The sequence below is a fragment of the Dermacentor albipictus genome, chromosome 2 (assembly GCF_038994185.2).
Source record: "Dermacentor albipictus isolate Rhodes 1998 colony chromosome 2, USDA_Dalb.pri_finalv2, whole genome shotgun sequence".
Lineage (NCBI taxonomy): Eukaryota > Metazoa > Arthropoda > Arachnida > Ixodida > Ixodidae > Dermacentor > Dermacentor albipictus.
This window is the reverse complement of record NC_091822.1, coordinates 138839849-138858510: the sequence shown is the minus strand read 5'-3', so window position 1 is coordinate 138858510 and position 18662 is coordinate 138839849. Positions and strand designations below refer to the sequence as shown.

At 44.5% G+C, this 18662-nt stretch overlaps 1 protein-coding gene across 2 annotated transcripts in view; it reads left to right on the top strand.

Moving 5' to 3' along the window:
* LOC135918710 (uncharacterized) overlaps positions 1-18662 on the top strand; it is a 485047-nt gene that overhangs the window by 97872 nt on the left and 368513 nt on the right. The gene's annotated exons all lie outside the window — the stretch shown is intronic.

Genomic DNA, 18662 nt, shown 5'->3' with positions numbered 1-18662 from the left:
CATCTGAATTTGACTTCCTACGTTTGCTTATGCGGTAATTTGGTAGATCTCTGTAATGTAGCCTGTGCGGTTGTGTGGCCTAGGGTATATATGCATCGATGACAAAGAAATAAAGAAGTTGTCAGTTAGCGCCAGTGTGTGCCGTATCTGCCTTTTGTGGTCCGTCTTAGGTGTTTGTGCTGTAAGTTTAAGTTCAGAATTATGTACCAACTAGGCCCAAATGGAGTTTTACTGTTAGTCAAGCAAGCTCAATATATAGTCTGTGCAAAAGTGTGGAGTGTCAGTGTAAAGTAACAGTTCAAACACATGGCTATGTAGTTACAGTTCAGTATGAAACGAGATAAGATTTCTTAGCATTTCTTTCATTTGCTAATTTCATTGTGTTGGGACATGTAGGATACTAGTAACTGGCATGCATGCTTACTATGTACAGTATTCTTTTTTAAAATCAAGACACTTATTTTACTGGGGCAGAAATTTGCTTTCTTTTGGGTCCGAAAGTGAACATATATTTCTTACATTTGGTGTTTAATAAATTTTCTTTTGCTGTCAATGTGTGTCTCGTGCATTTTTCCTTTCAGCAAGTAGCAACTGCTCTCGAAGGCGTTTGCTGGCCTCGGAGGCACTTCCGGTAACTAGCATTTCGATAGGACGATTGTATAAAAGCTTTGCAACGAGGGGCTCTGTGATCAGCGAAAGGAAAAAATGAAGACGGGCGGTGACGGGTTCATTCACCATTGGACCACGTGTGCGCGTGACTTGGTCGATTCAGCGGTGGCCGTGTGCCGTCGATTGGACCACGTGTGGCGAGCCCGCGGCGAAATGCTTCGTGGCGGTACGCCGCGCCTATGCAGCAGCAGACGGAATACCGGAGGCCACAGTGTCGGACGCCGGCGTTCGCTCCGAGCAGGTGCGACGCCTGCTCGGGTGGCAGCTCACGGACGGACGAGTTCCCTTGAGCCTTGATCGCCGGCGTTCGACATTTCGGCCTGCGGCGTTCCGTCTGGTGCTGCGTAAGCGCGGGACCCGCGCCACCAAGCATTTCGCTACGTGCTTGCCGCACCTAAACTAAAATGCCTTTAATTCCTTCACAAAACTCCCATTGTACCTCCCCCTCAAATGGGGGTGAAGGGGGTGAAGTGGGCGTATTACGGTACCCCCGTTGTGTGCCCAATTAATGCCCATGTCAATGGGAGTTTTATCGTACGCCCATTCAATGGGAGGAAAAAGATGTACAAAAGGGAATGCGCTAGAGGACAAGCAAAAAACGCCCATCTGGGTGTTTTTCTGTTTACAGTATAAGTCGAGAAGCACTATGTTGAACAATCTACAGGAGTTGAATGTTGAGAGGGGGGGTGCCAGGTAACCGAAGCATACTGAACTCTAGAGCGAACAAGTCCCCTGTAGTAGATTAGTTAACACTGACTCGGGTCGTAATTAAAGTTATGGCACAGAAAATGGAGCAGCCGGTCGGCATTGCTAATTATGTATTTGATGTGCGCGTTCCACGTAATGACGCTTTTTGGAGATGAATGTTGAGAGGCGGGTTCCAGTTAACCGAAGCATACTCAACTCTAGGGCGATCAAGTGTCTTGTAGCAGAACAGTTTAAGCTGACTCGGTTCGTAATTAAAGTTATAGCGCGGGAACCTTGGTGTGCCATCTTGCTGAACGAACTCCTATGAGGATTATTGAATTCGAAGGAGAACCTTACAATGCAAAAGCCTACCAGCGTTAGTCGCCACCGTTCCGCACAATGCAAGCTTTAAATCAGCCGCGCGCAATACACCACGTTAAGTGTTACTGCTGTACGTAGATATTTGTCATTATGAACCACTACTTCTTGTATTATTGGAAGAAAGACGTAACTGTATTAGTATGTGCTTTGAGACGGCGAAATACATCCATAAAATTACGCTTCTTAAGATTTAGTTTCATGCACCAAGAGGAACATTTTCTTGCTTGTTTTCTTAGCAACCTTACGTCCACCATGAAACCGGAATAAACACAAGCACGCACAAAAAAAAAGAACCATAGACAGACGATGAGTCTCGTAGATCTCACTGCCATTCATTTTTGTTTCTCTTCTTCTCGAGATAAAAAAAAACAACAACACTAGAACACATCATAAACAATCACCCGCACTGCAGACCAGTTTTCATGAACGCAGATGAACATAACGAATACAGTTAAAAAGCGGCATTAACAAATATGCAGATCCAACGCCCACATTAGAATCTCTGTGAAGCGAAGCTTCAGTTAAGTGGTTACAGAGATGTTTCACAGCTAACGGCGACGCCTACAATTTTGTTTACTCTCATCCTATGCAACGTGTAATCCCATGTAATGTTTATGTTTATCCACCGGGAATGTCACAACTTTATTATCGTGCGATGTTTATGTTTATGTACTGCATCGTTAACAATCTGTGCCGAAATGGAAATTCAAAATTATACGAATGCACGGCGTGAGGCGTATATTCGCAGCGATGTCGCAAGAACCAAGGCGCTGTGCAGCGTGCTTGTCGAGGGAGCGGTGACGGTGACAGGGGCGTACTTTACCGAATTCAAAATGAGTACGAAACCTACCAAACAGCATTTAGGGATTCTCTAGCTACCAGTTGTGTCACTGTGGGACCTGCCCGTTCTGGAGGATTGGCCAAGGACAGGCGCACAACCAGTGGCGTATACCGTATGGCTAAATCAAAGAATATGTAGTGAATTTAAGTATTCGCAAACTGTAACTTACAATTGTATTAACAGATTGATATGATTTGGAGTTGTCTGTGAGCCGGCATTATATGATAAGATTTTATGTGGGAATCGTTATAGGACATGCGCCTTCAGAAGGATTGTCTAAAACGGACATGTACCTGTATAGTAGCACATAGTGAGTGAGTAAATTAAAAAAAAAAGATAATGGAAGTAAAAAATTCGTTAAATATAATTGTCCACTCCTTAAACAGATCTGCGTGCTTTAGATATACCTGGGAGCCGACATATATATGTTAACGTTTCAGGTAGGAAGTCTTTTTTTTCTTGTTTCTGTTACGTAGAACAGAGGCGCGCATACTTCGTCAGTATACAAGGGTTATATAATCCAGATTGCTGGTACTCACTTTCGGCCACATGTGAAATTTGTACTTATGTTCCCAAATACATTCGTCAAGGTAGCGATTGGCACAGCCGCAGTTAGCAAGCCCCGCGAAACATGGAAAAGTGGGCGAAAAGAGCTTCGTGTTAGTAGATCTCACGCATGGCTTTGAAAAAAAACCTTAATTAAAGCTTATTTGAAAGCAAAGAGGCTTGACCGCATGGCATTTCAGAGAAATAACGTGCAGCGTATTGCTCGTTATGTCACAGTCTTTTAAACATATTCATCGCGTTTGATTGTTCCCCTTTTTTTTCGGGTTTCATTAGTTATTTCCGGACAAATTTGAAAATCACGAATAGAATATCGTTTCTTAACGGTGAGATGTGCTACAGTTTAACCATATGCAGGAGCAGGTCGCGAAGTTCTAGTCTGCTACTTGAGCTCGTTGGACCCGTCCTGTGAAGATCAATAACGCATTGAACAATAACATACCTTCAATAACCTCACCAGGTTGAACCTGACAGCCAGCTTTTCCGTCTTTAAATACAATCGCTGCGCTGTAACATCGATCGTAATGCAAAATATTGTAGGTAAGCGTACGTGCGATACGCAACAACATTTGTGAAAGGCAACAATTATGTAAAAATTATTCAAGCGCGAAAAAGCATGCCAGAACTACCGTTCACATTGCATGCGCTAGCACCATTCATGGTGCTTGGCGTTACGGAGTGAGCATGCAGCGCTCGCACGCAAAAAAAATAATAATAAAATAAAACAGAGTAAGAAATACAGAATCGGCTGAAAGCTTTCCACGCCGTGTTCAATCTGGAATGACCGTTAGCTTCACTGGAGACGTTGCCTTGCTAGCTATAACAAGAAATAGTGTCCATTTCCCCCTAATTACTCTTCCGTTCAGCTGGTCGCAACACCACGGCATACGGTGGGATGGCAGAGAAGGATAAACTCTACGCACTTCTGTACGTTCAATCTCCGAAGATCGTAGTGGCTGCGTGGGCTGTCGGTGATTAGTGGAACGAGAGCCGCTAATCTGGCAGTAAGTCACTAATGCTTGCCGCTGCGAGCGCCACTCACGGCATCTGCCGCCATCATTGATGTGGATTTGACACCTCTGCCTCGACAAGCATGAAAGGGCAAAGGTTACGTTGTTGCTAGCTGAATTTCACTGAACGTGTATTTGTGTGTGTTTTTGTATGTCGTTTTGTCCATCATTTTCAAAGCATTTTGCCGCATGTACGGAAGGCTGAGACACTGCTCTTATTACATAATCAATCCGATGTTACGGGTGAAAAAAAAAGGCATAACGCGTTGCATATCTTTTTCAGTTATGGGCAGGTACAAGTTCAACTTGATTTCTTCACGATAGATTTGTTTTTTAAATGTAAAGGGAGTTTTCGTGCAGAAATCAAAACTGGGTATAATCTGGCTTTGCAGTCAAGATTTCTAAATCACCATCAGAATGAAATCATAAACTTGACTATGTGTCACAGTGTAATGATACGCAGGAAGCCGCGAATTCAGCGTTTGTATTGAAACCCCATCGGGCACGCCCCTTGAAACAAAAACAACAACCAATATTTGACAGTACCACCATTTCGCCGCTTGTAAAGGCTTCGTGCGTATATACTGCTCGAACGTATAGATGCTGCTCGATTACCTATACGTACACATGCAGTATTTATGTTTTCCTCGTTGCTACTATGTTATGAATTGTTGACAGGTTCTCCAATCCATTGATTACACGCTCTCCTGTTCAATGGTTATGCACAGTAGGGCACATTGTTGCTTCCTACACATTTTGCTGCGTCAATCGTAGTTTGATAAGTGCGAGAGCACCACGTGTTGTGCACTCTAGTGACCTGCAATGCTGCCCCTGCGGTGACCGCCGGGTCTCTTTGTCTACGTTCACCTGGCAGACACGCCCGATCGATAATGCCCGGGATGCGCACGGGTCCTCAACGCCTCTCCGTAATCCTCCAACTCTGTACATCTCATTTGGTTCTGCGCATCTTCCGCTATGTGGTAGCTGCTTCAACGCTTACCTGTTTCTTATTTCTCTGGGCCATGCAAATCAGTTGTACGCAATGAAAAAGAAAACGAAGAAATGCACGGAGAGGGTTCTTTGAAATAGGATGACGACATCCACCTGAAAGTCGCAGGAAACTGCGAATACAACCCATATCGGCTTTTTCGAAAGGGAGCTTTGCGACCGAATGAAAATTTGCCCTGGTCTTGAGATTGTATTTGGCGTCTAGGTGCACTCTCTCTACCAGGTCATTATAACTAGGAGGTTAGCATTAGGAGTGCTAGGTCGAACTAAGCGACAGCTCAAAGCCATCGAACACTGAATGAGAAAATGGGATGATGTGTAGGTCGGCAAGTTATGTAAGCAGCTCCTCGATAGGGTATGTGGCCAGTCTCGGAAAGTGGCATGAATTAAAGCTGCAGAAGAAACTCATAAGGGCGCTTCAGCTATTCGCTTCGATCAATAATTCGCTCCCGCCGTGGAATCAGATACCATGGTGGCTTGCTTGCCTGGTGGAGCAAAAGCTCCGGAATTCCGTTACATAGTGTCATGTGAATGTTCGAAGTTATGACGATTGTTTCAACAAGGAATGTTCCTTTCTGATTAGACGGTCTAAATAGGTTTACCAAAAAGAAATTACGGGCGGGAAATTAGTTTTGTGTTCTTCTAGAGTAACGTGGCATTGCAGTGTAGCTACAAGGTGTGCTTTGGTGCTGTTGACTGCACTATGGTGGGAGCAGTTGGCGATCTATCGTTGCATGACGTGTGTTTCGCATGTTTCTTGACTGACGTGCTTCTAATTTCAAAGCTGCGCTGTTGTGCATTAGAATATGTGAAGGCAAGAACAGTGGAGTCGGTGTGAACAAATGTTACAAATGTTTCTGCGTAGTTTCAGGTGCTCCGTTAAGCGGTTGTCAGCTAAAGGCATGTGGCTGCGATATATTTTTTAAGCAGTCTAGTTGGAGTTAAGCAATTAGTTGGATCTTTGCTGGCTCACTGCTGGAAATTCAATGCGCGAGAAGGAAGTAGCGCGGAAAGTAGGAACATTTTCATGACATAGCAATGGCAGGAACCGACACAAACGCAACAAAGCAGAGAAAGCTAAAATTTGCGCTGAAAAATAAAACAAGGAACACATTAAGCCATACACAAACACAGATCGCCTAGCCGAATTTCGTTGGACAAATTTAATTGTACTCTTTCGTAAAGAACGGTGGACCCAGTGATGACGCTTCAGTAAATCGCATCACGATTTTCATTATCCGAAACACGACCGAAACTATCTGGTTCACGTTTTGTTATTCAGCGCTATTGACTATCCTTTAGATCTCCCGGCATAGCGTACTGAATCGCGCTTGGTTGCTTTACGTTCCACTGGCAGGGGTAGCTCAGTCGTTATTCCTTCGCACTGCTGAGCACGAGGACACGGGTGGGATGCCGGCCGCGGTGACCCCATTACGATGGGTTAGAAAGCAAAGACGCTCGTTTAACGCGCATTGGGTTTACGTTAACGAATGCGTGGTAGTCAAAGATAATCCGTAGCCCTACACTGTAGCGATAACCCCAGCGCCGTTCCGAGATGTTCAACTCGCAAAATTGTTTTTCGGTTGTGAGTTTGTGGGTACTGGGCTGTTGAAAGAAAGAAGTGAAGCAAAACGAACAAAACGAACGAAAGCCGCCTGTCCAACAGCACCGCTCACTGCAAAATAAAACCGGCAACAAGGTCTCAGCCTCTTACCAAAATTATTTAATTAGCGTCGATCCGTTCCATTGGTGGAGGTGTACTACATGTGTTCTCAAATATACCTCCCTGTTCAAGTTATCGTTTTTCCCGTTTCAAATTTTGCGCAGACCCTCACTGTGCTGAGAACAATTTTCGCATCTTGACGTACTGCGGTGATAAGCAGAACTCACGTGGATTATTTGTATTTGGGTACGATGATGTGAAATGGTCACTACACCGATGCTCAAGGGCACCTTTGATGTTCACAGATTCCGCCACTGATTTAAGGTTTGACTGAATTATCAGATAATTGATCGGCGCAGGAGTTAATAAACATACGATCAAATTTTTCTTCGCATATTGCAGCTAGGTTATGGGAAGTATTATGCCCTGTTGAAAACTCCTGCCCTACTGGTCCCCATTAGTAGCCTGTTGGATGCTGAAGTCCTCCGGGGTAACGATTTAAATGAATGACATAAAAAAGCTACGTAGACGTTGGGTCGATTATCTTTGTAACACACTCCATTTTGTTTGATATGCCCTCCGCCAAAATAAATTTGTGGCCGCTTGCTGATAGCCCGTTCTATTGCCCTTAAGAAATCCCGTCTATTGCTGTTAACATGAGAAACCTGATAAATTATTTAGGAAACAGTAGGAGCAAATCGTGACTTGGTCTTTTTCTTCAACTTATCGTTTCCTTTTCATGATGCAGCTGAGTGTAGCATTTATGATGTAGTACCATGGGCGTAATGGTTACAGTATCGGGATTCTGTGCTAGGAAAGGACGGTACGTTGGGCACGTTTCTATTCTATGCTGAATACCCTTGACAGCACGAAACGGCATGAACTACACATGAAAGATACAATTTCATTGATTTACTTCCTAAAATGGTGTATATGTATATATATATATATATATATGTATATATATATATATATATATATATATATATATATATATATATATATATATACATATATATATATATATAGTTCGGCAGTGGTGCGACACGGTCACGCGCATTGATTTTCCTGCTTTTTGCAGGTAAGCTAAGTTTTCTGTTCGTGTTTTTCACGCCTATTTCCTTCCGCACCGCTTCTGTACACAGCTGTTGTACTGGTAGTTTTCAGGTGTGTTGCCAGCTTCCCTTTTTAAGAAATGCCGCTCTCGAAGGGAAAGCGCGAGGATACAGAGGACCTCGACAGTTCACGACAAGAGTTGTTTGATTTCAGAAAGGAAGTTCTTGTTGAATTCAAAGCACTTAAGTAAAGTGTTCAGGTGGTGGTGGTGGTGTTGGTGGTGGTGGTGGTGAATTGTAGCAACAGGCGGGTTTAGCCTGGCGAACAAGGCCGGCAATTGCTCCGCCCGAGCGTCTCGCACAATACAGCGGAAGGGTTTCACCATATGTCCATCAACCCAGTCTCTCTTAAGAATTCGATCAGGAGACGTGAAGTTTCTTTGCGGGCCATCACTGATCCCTCGGGAAATATAAGGTGTTGCAGACGCGCATGCGGAAGGTCCTTGTTTTGCAAATTCTTCAGGAGAGTGTCTCTTTCATCTTGGAATTGCTGGCAGGACCACAAAAAGTGCTCAATGTCTCCTGTCTCGTTGCATGCCGTACAGTTCGGAGAATCGATTCGCTCCGTTTTAAATAACCAGGCCGGTGTGTTAGCAGATCCTGTCCTTATACGATATAGAAGTGAGGCTTCCTCTCGGTGCAATCTCTTGGTTACGCAGGGCATATGCGGTGGAACCCAAAGCGACGCAAAGTGATTTCGAATTTCAGATTTTTGCACTTGGTTACTTTTTGGAGCCTTGATTTTGGGAGGATGATAGAGCGCTGCGTATGCAAGCGCATCAGCTTTTTCGTTTCCTGAGATACCAATGTGGGAGGGAATCCACTGAAACTTTACTGTGAAGCCTTTGTTGTTAAGTTCTTTCACGATGGCTAGGGATTTGCGCGGGAACTTGAGGGATGGCAAACCACGGTATACTTGTTGTAATGCGGCCTTTGAGTCCGTAAGGACAACCACATTCTGCGGAGGCAAAGTCTTTAATTTGCGCAGAGCAGAAGCTATCGCTACGCCTTCCACAACTGTCGACGAGGCTATACAGTCCAGACGCCCAGACCACGTATAACTTAGAAAGGGAATGCAGTATGCAGCTGCACAGCGGTCTTCGTCTGCCTTGACAGAGCCATCTGTGTATACTTGTAGGTGATTCGGGTAAGTCGTGTTCAGGTGCTCCAGGACAAATGACTTGGCTTCTGCAGATGGAATGCAGCTCTTTGATTGCAGTCGGGGTACACTTAAGTTGCATGTGATGTCCTCGAATGTCCAGGGTGGTTCTATCCTTTCCCTCGGTCTCGAGCAGCGCAATCCTAATACGCGAAGCGTGTTTATTGCTGCATAAAAATGTGAGCGTGGCCTGTTACCTATACGTCGTAAGAGGGCTCTACCGGGCGTAGACTCACTCAATCGTAGTAGCTGGATCATCAGAGCCTCGGAAGCCTGAAGTCGTAGAGGGCGTGACTCAGCTTCGTAGAGCACTCTCTTGTTTGACGCTGGCTGAGGGACTCCAAGGCAAAGCCGGATACCTTTTCTGTGGATGGCTTTTAAGCGCTCGTATTGGCTGTCTGATGGTGACATCAGAGGTAGCTGATACAGGACTCGACTGGTAACCAACGCTGTATGTAGCCGTAGCATTGACGTCGGGTGGTTGCCCCAGCGTATGCCAGCGACTCGCTTGAGCACATGTAGCGTGGGTGACGATGACGCCACAACGTGGTCAACCCCGCGGCGCCAGAGTAGCCTGTGGTCTAAGGTAACGCCCAGAAATCGGACGTTGGTGACTTGTCGAATCTGGTATCCGTCCAAAGTCAGCGTCAAGCGTGTAGATTTTCTTTTCACTCCAGGAAATAGTACGAATGATGATTTCTCTGCTGATAGTGTTAATCCAATCGCTGCCAAGTGACCCTGAATTGCTTTTACTGCTCCCTGGGCTATTCGTGCGAGGCGGCGATGCTGGTAGCCGGAGACCCATATGCAGATATCATCGGCATATATAGATATCTTAACTGGTGTTCGATGGTTTAGTGCTGTTGGGAGGCTACTCATGGCAATGTTAAATAATAAGGGAGATAAAACACTCCCCTGTGGCACACCACGAAATATACGTATTTCATCGCTCAAAGTGTCGCCAAGACGAACTCTGATGCGACGATCATTGAGGAAGGTATGTATGAAGTGCAAGAGATGACCCGTGACGCCTATAACTTGTAACTGGCTGATGATGGCTCTTTGAGACACGTAGTCGTAAGCTTTAGAGACATCCATAAAAACAGCAAGTGTCGACAGGCCGTCCGCACTGTAATGTTCTATGTGGCTTAGCAGGTCCAGCACATTGTCTTGAGCGCTTAGACGCTGCCGAAACCCAGTCATGCACGATGGAAGTTTTCGACCCTGCTCGACATACCAAGTGAGTCTTGTGCACGCCATCTTCTCCGTTAGCTTCGCTGCACACGAGGTTAGTGATACCGGTCTGTATGAGTCCAGAGCTGCAGGATTCTTTCCAGGCTTCAGAACCGGTACCACCCATGCTACCTTCCATAAATGTTGGATAGCCCCACTGGCCCAGACTTGGTTGAAAAATGCCAGCAAATCACGCCGCCTCTCAACCGGTAGGTTTGTCAGCATCTGATTACTGATAAGGTCAGGTCCCAGCGCACAGGGACGTCGGAGGCTGCTCATGGCTAGTTCCAGCTCTCTGAGCGTTAAAGGAGCATCCATTACGGACGACAATAGCGGCGGAGGCGGGTCGGTTGCGCCGGCTGACCTGCCGGAAGAGTATATTTCAGCGAACGCATTCGCAAGACAAGCGAGTGTCTTGCCTAACTTCAATGCTAGGGCTTCAAATGGCTTGTGTGGTCGAAAGTTTCCAGCAAGGTTATTAACGACCCACCATATTCTTGGAACTGGTGTGAAGACCGATAGGCTTGCACAAAATGATGCCCATTGATCTCTTCTTAGTTTCCTTGTATACCGCCGAATCACTGCGTTAATCCTGTTGTATATAGTCTTCATTGGTGGGTCACCCTTCGTCCTCATCAGCCTCCGTTCCGCTCTTCTACGGGCAGCGCATAGATTTTTGAGCTTTAGATCTGGAGCGGGGAAGTGGTCGGGTAGCTTCAGCTCAGCGGTAGCCAATCTCTTGCTACGTAGCATGTCCGCGAACAGGTCTCCAGATGATTCGCTTAGGCCGTCCCTGTACGTATCCCAATGCGTCACAGGACAGGATCTTCGGCCGTTGGTTCTATATCCAGCGATGTTAACGAAGACAGGAAAATGATCACTGCCCCTTCTATCTTTGCTAGTCGTTGACGATGCGAGGATGTCCGTTGAATGTAACGTCAAGTCAATGACACTGTAAGAGGCAGGTGGTCGAAAAAACGTTGGCTGTTTGTCATTTGCCACGCAGAGTCCCTCGGTGTTTAAAGCTCTAACAATTTGCTTTCCACGTACATCAGTCGTCTTGTCGCCCCAGAGAGCATGGTGCGCGTTAAAGTCCCCACATATAATCCTCGGAGCTTGGCAGCGGCTGCAGAGGTCTCTTATAATTTCTCCCATCGGGACCTTCTGACGAGAGCTCACATGTACGGAGGCCACGCTGAGACTTCGGTTTCCCAGCCGCACTTGTACAGCAGTGACTTCCAAAGCACTGCTGCAAAGGTCTTGAACTGGTAGAACGTAATGTGGTATTTCCCGCCTCACATATAGCATGGCGCTTCCGTTCGGAAATGTCGGAATACTCTGGTTTCCATGTGCGACATAACCAGCAATTGATCTGGAACGTGGAAGACCAGCCTCAGACAGGGCCAATATTGGTACAGGCATGTTGCGTAAGAAAAGCGACAGTTCACGTAAGTGGCACGCAAGACCCGCACAGTTCCATTGCATAATAAGTGGCACCTGTGGACGAGATGGTGAACATTGTGTCCTGACCGCATCCATATTGCTTGGTGCTTTAAGAAGAGGCAGAGCTTACAATCACTGACTCGAGAGCCAGGACTACTTCGAGCATTTCCTTCATCGAGCTCGCCGGCATCTTCTCGATGTGTGATCGCAAGGCCTTGAAGAGAGCACGTAGCACCTGCTGACAGTCCTCCTGTTGATTTTTTCATCGCAACGCGATCGGGGTCGCTGCAGTGCAGACACATAACTTCGCTGCTCCGGTTGTTCAGCAGTCTCCTCTTCTACGAGGCCTCTGTTCACTGATTTGACTGCTTTAGCCGGTCCGCTGCGCGATGGCACCACTGTGTCCTGGATTCCTGGAGAAGGCTTCAGGCTTGGAAAATCGGTTTCACTCTTTGAGCTCCATTTGATTTCGTCCGACTCTCTGTGACTTTCTGTCTTTTTCTTCATCGTATTTTTCTTATCGTTTCCTGTTGGCCCCAAGATTAACGTTTTCTTACGCTTTATTGCCGCTCCACGCGTAGGACACTTGCTATAACTAGCTGGATGGCAACCACTACAGTTTGCACATAGAAAGTTCTCGCTGCACGCGCATGTTTTGAAATCGTGCGGTCCTCCACATCTCTTACACCGCTGCTCACCGCGGCAGTACTTGGCCACATGTGCATAGCGCTGACACTTGAAGCACCGAGGTGGTATCTCAACGTAGTCAATGGTCTCGTGTCTTGTGAAGCCCAAGTTGATCTTCTCTGGACGGTCTGTATTTGGAGCGAACGTAAGAACCACGGAGCTGGTTCGCCTGGACTCCCAATCGGTTTCGGAAATTTGGACGCGTCGCGTGACTCTCCTTGCTGGTAAACACCTTGTGGTTTTAGGTATAGCAGCAGTTCCTCGTCAGTGTACCACTTCGGTACTCTAATAATGCACGTGTTTTGCAGGTATTGGGCACGAATTGGGCACTCGTGCTGATATTGCAGTCCCTGAGATTGACTTGCAGCTGAGAAGGGAATTCATATGTTCTTCTGTCTGTACATCTAGAAGCAGGGCTCCTTGAGCAGTAAATCGGCTCCTAATTGGCGATGTGCCAAGAATTTTTTCAATTTCCATAGACAGAACAATGGGATTTACTTTTTTCAAGTCGGCTCCTTCTGTGGCAGGGGTAATAATCACTGGGATTCCGACGGTCCTCTTCTTGCGGTGACGCACAAGCCTGAAGCCTTCATCGTCCAGATCTGTGATGTCAGCTATGTCACAATCGTCAATAAGCGTAGACTCGTCGTCTGTTTCTGTAGCCTTGTATCGCTTACAGCCACGGTTGCTCTCAGGGTCAGTCGGTGGCTTCTGGCCCGGTGTCAGGTCAGGCGTAGTCATGACGGAGCTCTCGCTGCTACCAGATCGGGCTCTTCTGCAGGCTCCTATAGAAGCGACGGGAGGCGAAGCCCCCCCCCCCCCCCCCCCCCCCGGCCTCCGGTAGGGAAGGTACCTTGGCGAGTCGTCCGACGTCTTCGACAAATCTATTTGACAAAACGTCGAAAAAATTCAAAAACACTCGGGAGCGAGACAGCAGTGGGACTGTGTCGAACCAAACTTCTTCCTCTCGAAAAGTGTTCAGTATCGTAGCGATACCTGTGTCGTAGCGATACCTGTGATACAGTGGCTGAATGTCACAGGGAAGTCAAAGAACTGATGAAAGAAATTAAGTCACTGAAGACTAGCAACCAAGCTCTTCAGTAGGAAAACCGCCGGCTAATTGACCGAATCGAACACCTTGAACGCTATTTTCGAACAAACAACATTGAAGTTGAGGGCTGCCCTGCAGACTATGAGCCATTTGAAACCGTCGCGAAGTTGGCTGAGTTTATCGGTGACGCTGTGACCAAAAGTGACATTGATGATTGTCATAAGGTACCAACCGCAACGGGAAATGAAAAAAAAAAAAACATTGTCGTGCGGTTCGTGAGGCGAGAAAAGCGTAATGCAGTCCTTGCAAAAGCAAAGAAAATGCGGATCACGATTGCTGTGCTGGGGCAAGGCAAAGCGAGTGCCGTGTACATAAACGAGCATCTCACACGAAAAAGTAAGCAGATACTTGGCGCTGCAACAGCAAAAAAGAGGCAGATAGGGTGAAGCACGTATGGACCAAAGACGGGAAAGTCTTCGCCCCTCGAGAAGATGGCTCCCCTGTGCTTCGGCTCATCGGTCTCGATGCCGTACAGCTCATGACAAACAATGCTGAAGAGCCGTGATAAGCCTATCAGAGCAATCTCTTTCAATCCCAAGCTTACATCTTATTTTCTTGTTGCGCCAAGATGGCTGTTGCGCCGAAAAACCTAAAAACACTGCGAAACAAGAATTCTCGAGCCTTTCTTCATCTTAATGCGCGATCATTGGAAAATAAGCATGATGATATACATTTGCCCATTGATTCTACTGATGTTCACTTTGACGCCAATTGTCTCTGAAACTTGGTACTCACGACAAAACGTTCCGTTTACGCGTACTGGTTTAGAAACCTTCGTACGAAACCGTCCGCAACGCCGGGATGGTGGCGTGTTGCTTTTGTTTAGTCGCGCTCACGACGTGCAAGTTCTGAAGGAATTCGCTGTCTCAAATGATAATTTTGAAATATTAGCTGTGCAAAACGGCTCCAGGATTATGTCAGTGGTCTACTGGCCTTCTAACGCTCGGTGTCAAGTTTTTCTCGATTTTTTTGAGGAAATGTTAGAATTCGTGTCCCAAAACAAATATGTACTATTTCTCAGCGGTGACCTGAACATAGGTTTGCTACCTGTTTCCAGCATTTAGTGATTTACAGTCAATTCTCACATCGAGTAGACTTTAAAATGTTATGAATGAACCAACCCGCATCACTGATAGAACATCAAGTCTACTTGATCTGTTTATCACAAATGTAGACTGTGAAATTGTGTCAAGTGGAACACTTATGTGCGATCTTAGTGACCATTTTTCTGTCTTTGTTATATTTCTGATCGAAATGAGGAAAAGCGTGAACGTAGCAGTCCTCTGCATACGCAGGATCTTACGGATCGTTCCCTTCATGCTTTTCAAATGGAAGTTCAGATTCATGATTGGAGTCGCGTTCTGTCATGTACCGACGCAGATAGCATGTACAAAAAGTTCATTGTGGATTTTAAGACTATATATAAAAAACATTTTCCAGATATCGTAATCAGAAAATGTAAGAACACTCGAAAACCTTGGATAAACACTTCCCTTTACAAGAAGATAAATTTCAAAAACCGCATGTACTGGGGACTTCTGAAACCCAAAGACATTGACAAATTTAAGGCCTTCAAGGTGTTTAGAAATAAGCTCAACGCTAAATTAAATGCCGCGAAAAAAGAGTATTACCAAGCCTGTTTGAACGATGTTGTGAGCAACTCTGCTCTGTTCTGGGAGCGACTAAACAGTCTCATAAAACAGACCAATGTTTCTAATGTAAACAGCATGCTTGCGAATGACCGCGTTGTCCGCGGAGCAGATCTTTCAAATGTTTTGTATGATCATTTCATAGCTGTTGGACGACCTACAAGTTGCAACAGAACATTCATACCCTCGATTCATAAAACAGCAAAATTTTCTGGTAGTGTGTTTTTTCCCACAAGTGAAACTGAAGTTAAGTGTGCGTTTTATAGCCTAAAAAATTCCAGATCACGTGATGTAAATGATGTGCAAGTTAGGCTAGTCAAATTCGTTATATACTTAATTGCGCCAATTTTAGTTGAAATCTACAACTTATGCTAAGAAAAGAGTTGCTTTCCTAAGGATATGCAGATTGCAAAAGTGATAGCAGTCCACAAAGGTGGAAATAAAGCGACCCAAATAATTTTAAGCCGTTTTCTATTTTGCCTGTCTTTTCGAAGGGCTTAGAAAAAATCCTACACAAGCAATTGTATGGTTTCTTAGACAAACACTCACTCATCTCGACAGCAAACAAATCAACAGAATTGGCATTACTAACACAAAAACAATTTATAGCTACTGCGTTTGATGCAAAATAACTAGTCTTAGGTATATATTTAGATTTCACGAAAGCATTCGATACTGTTCATCATATTACACTTTTAGCTAAGCTTGAACAACACGGAGTACGTGGTGAGTCAAACGAGTTTTTGTCTTCGTATCTACAACATCGGTGTAAGTATGTTTGCCATAATAATTCAAACTCAACAATAAAGCCTATCCCACATGGTGTGCCACAAGGGAGCATTCTCGGACCACTTCTTTTCATTGTTTACATGAATGATCTTTTTTCGACCGCTGAAAATATCAAATGGATAGGCTATGCAGACGATACCACTATTTTTTTCAAGGGCACAAATCCAGACACTCTCGTCAATTATGCAAACATTGTGCTCCAGGATATCGCAAACTGGCGTGATAGAAACTATTTAAGAAATAATGCTAAAAAAGCGCAAGCAATCATGTTTCGCCCAAAGCATAAGGCCCTGAATCTCGAAGACAGGTTGTATTTAGAAAGTGAAGAAATTACAATTTTACACGACGTTAAAAAACTAGGAGTTGTATTTTCAGAAAATCTGATTTGGAACAAACACGTGCAATCTCTTTGCGGAAAGCTAAATAGAATAACGTGACTGTTACATAGACACCGACATGTCTTGCCGACCACTGTGAAACGAAGTGTACATAACTCACTTTTTCTTTCTACACTAAATTACTGTCACCTAGTCTGGGCAACGACACCAGAACAAAACATCGCTAAACTAAAATTATATCAAAAACGGGCTATTCGTGCTGTAGCTAATCTTTCCTCCAAAGAACACACGTCTAAATATTTTTGCGAATACAAAATAATGCTGGTTGAATTCATTTATTCATTTCCTCTAGCATGCCTGTACAGAACAACGATGAGAAGGGGAAATGTTGATTATGTAAATTTGTTTAACCTGAATCGTCGCGAAATTCCCTATAACACGAGACATGCCGACATTTAGTTAACAAGCTTTTGTTGTAATTATTATGGACAGCAATCTGTGTTCTACCGCATTGCTGATCTACTGAACACCCTAACTACAAGTGGATTAAACCCGGATACTAAGTCTCCTCCTTCTTTTTCCACTTATTTCCTCTCGCAAAATCCCGCTGTGTGATTCCTGTACTTGTATTTGATTATTGTATACATATTAGTACGTGCATTGGTATTGGTATACATTTGTATTAGTGTATGTATATGTCTTTGTATGCACATATGCGTATGTCGTTATGTGTATCGAATTTGATGCATCTGATGTATTCAATTTTGTTTTCATCTTTTAGCTGCATTGTCACAGCTTATTTTTTGAAATTATTTCGAATGTACCTCTCTTTTCTTCATTTTTTTGTTGTTATTCTGCACAAAAAAATACTGCCTGTACGTCCATGTTACCATTTTTTTTTTCTTAACGTATCCTATTAAGTGCCTTGACTGATGTATCTACACTACTGCTGCACACTGTCGAATTGTAATGCAGCTTTTTCCCGCCACCCCCTTTCTCTCTTTTTGTTGAGAGATGAAAAAAAAACTGTGGCTTCATTTGATTTCATTTGACACACACATACACACACACACATATATATACATATATATATATATATATATATATATATATATATATATATATATATATATATATATATATATATATATATATATATATATATATATATATATATATATATATATATATATATATATATAATCTCCGGGACGTCATGGCCACCAGTGCTACCAGGAGTGCATTCCAGTAGTACATATCTTTAGGCGGCATTAACACTTTCACACTAGGATCAGCCCACAAGAAAACGTTACAGATACATCCAAAACCGAAAATTAGTGATAACACGCTAAGCACACTTCGACTTTAAAAATTATATTACGTGCCGGATGGAGGGATCAAATCTTGGTCCCTCAGCACAGCATCCCCATGCTCTATAATCATGAGGCCACAATCGCAGGCGTACTCCTATCGTGCCAACGCTAATCACCTATTTGCGATGATCGCCATAGTGTGTCAGATTGCGTGTAGCACGGCTACACGCAGGTCTTATAAAAGGTCATTAAATAGAAAGGGTATTGCGACGTATCACGCCGAAACTGACATGGTTAGACGCCGCTAAACTGTGAGATGAGCGGAAAGAAGAAAGATTGTCATCATTCAGTTCAATTACACGAAACTGCAGCACTGGGACAGAACATTCTTCATGCACCGAAACATATGTACAATGTTTATAGAAACCTTACAGTGGTACAGGAAAACCAGTAATTCAATTCATCTCACTAAATAGTTAAGGTGCTGCGTAGTTAAGACACTGGGTTCAACCTTATAATATACCCTCTTCAGGTGCCTGCTCGACGTCCCGGCATGTTGTTTGCCTACGGTATTAGAATGAAAGCTTGCTAAATTGAAAGCTTGCTAAATGTATGGCTTAGCTGAAATCACGACCTGACACGGCCGCCTCCGGTCGTCCTAACAAGGTTTCGCTTCCTCCCAATATACAGTGCCTGAATATGCAGCGTGGCTTACAGCACGAGCCTCTCATGTTAATGGCACGTTGTCGACCGAACCCGATATGTGACCTGACAGCTGTCTAATGGAGAGGACTAATTAGAATTCGATGTCAGCTGACGTTTGTGTTCTGCCTTTCAATTCTGGTAGGCTGAAATAATGTTACATAGGTGGTGACTTGTTGTCGAGGCAGAAGAAAAACATAAGTAAACATTACCATTCTCGTTTACCTTTCATTCGGGGGCGGGGTAAGCGTACTATAATTTGTTATGGCTACATGTTGTTCACCAAGCTATTAGAAAGCA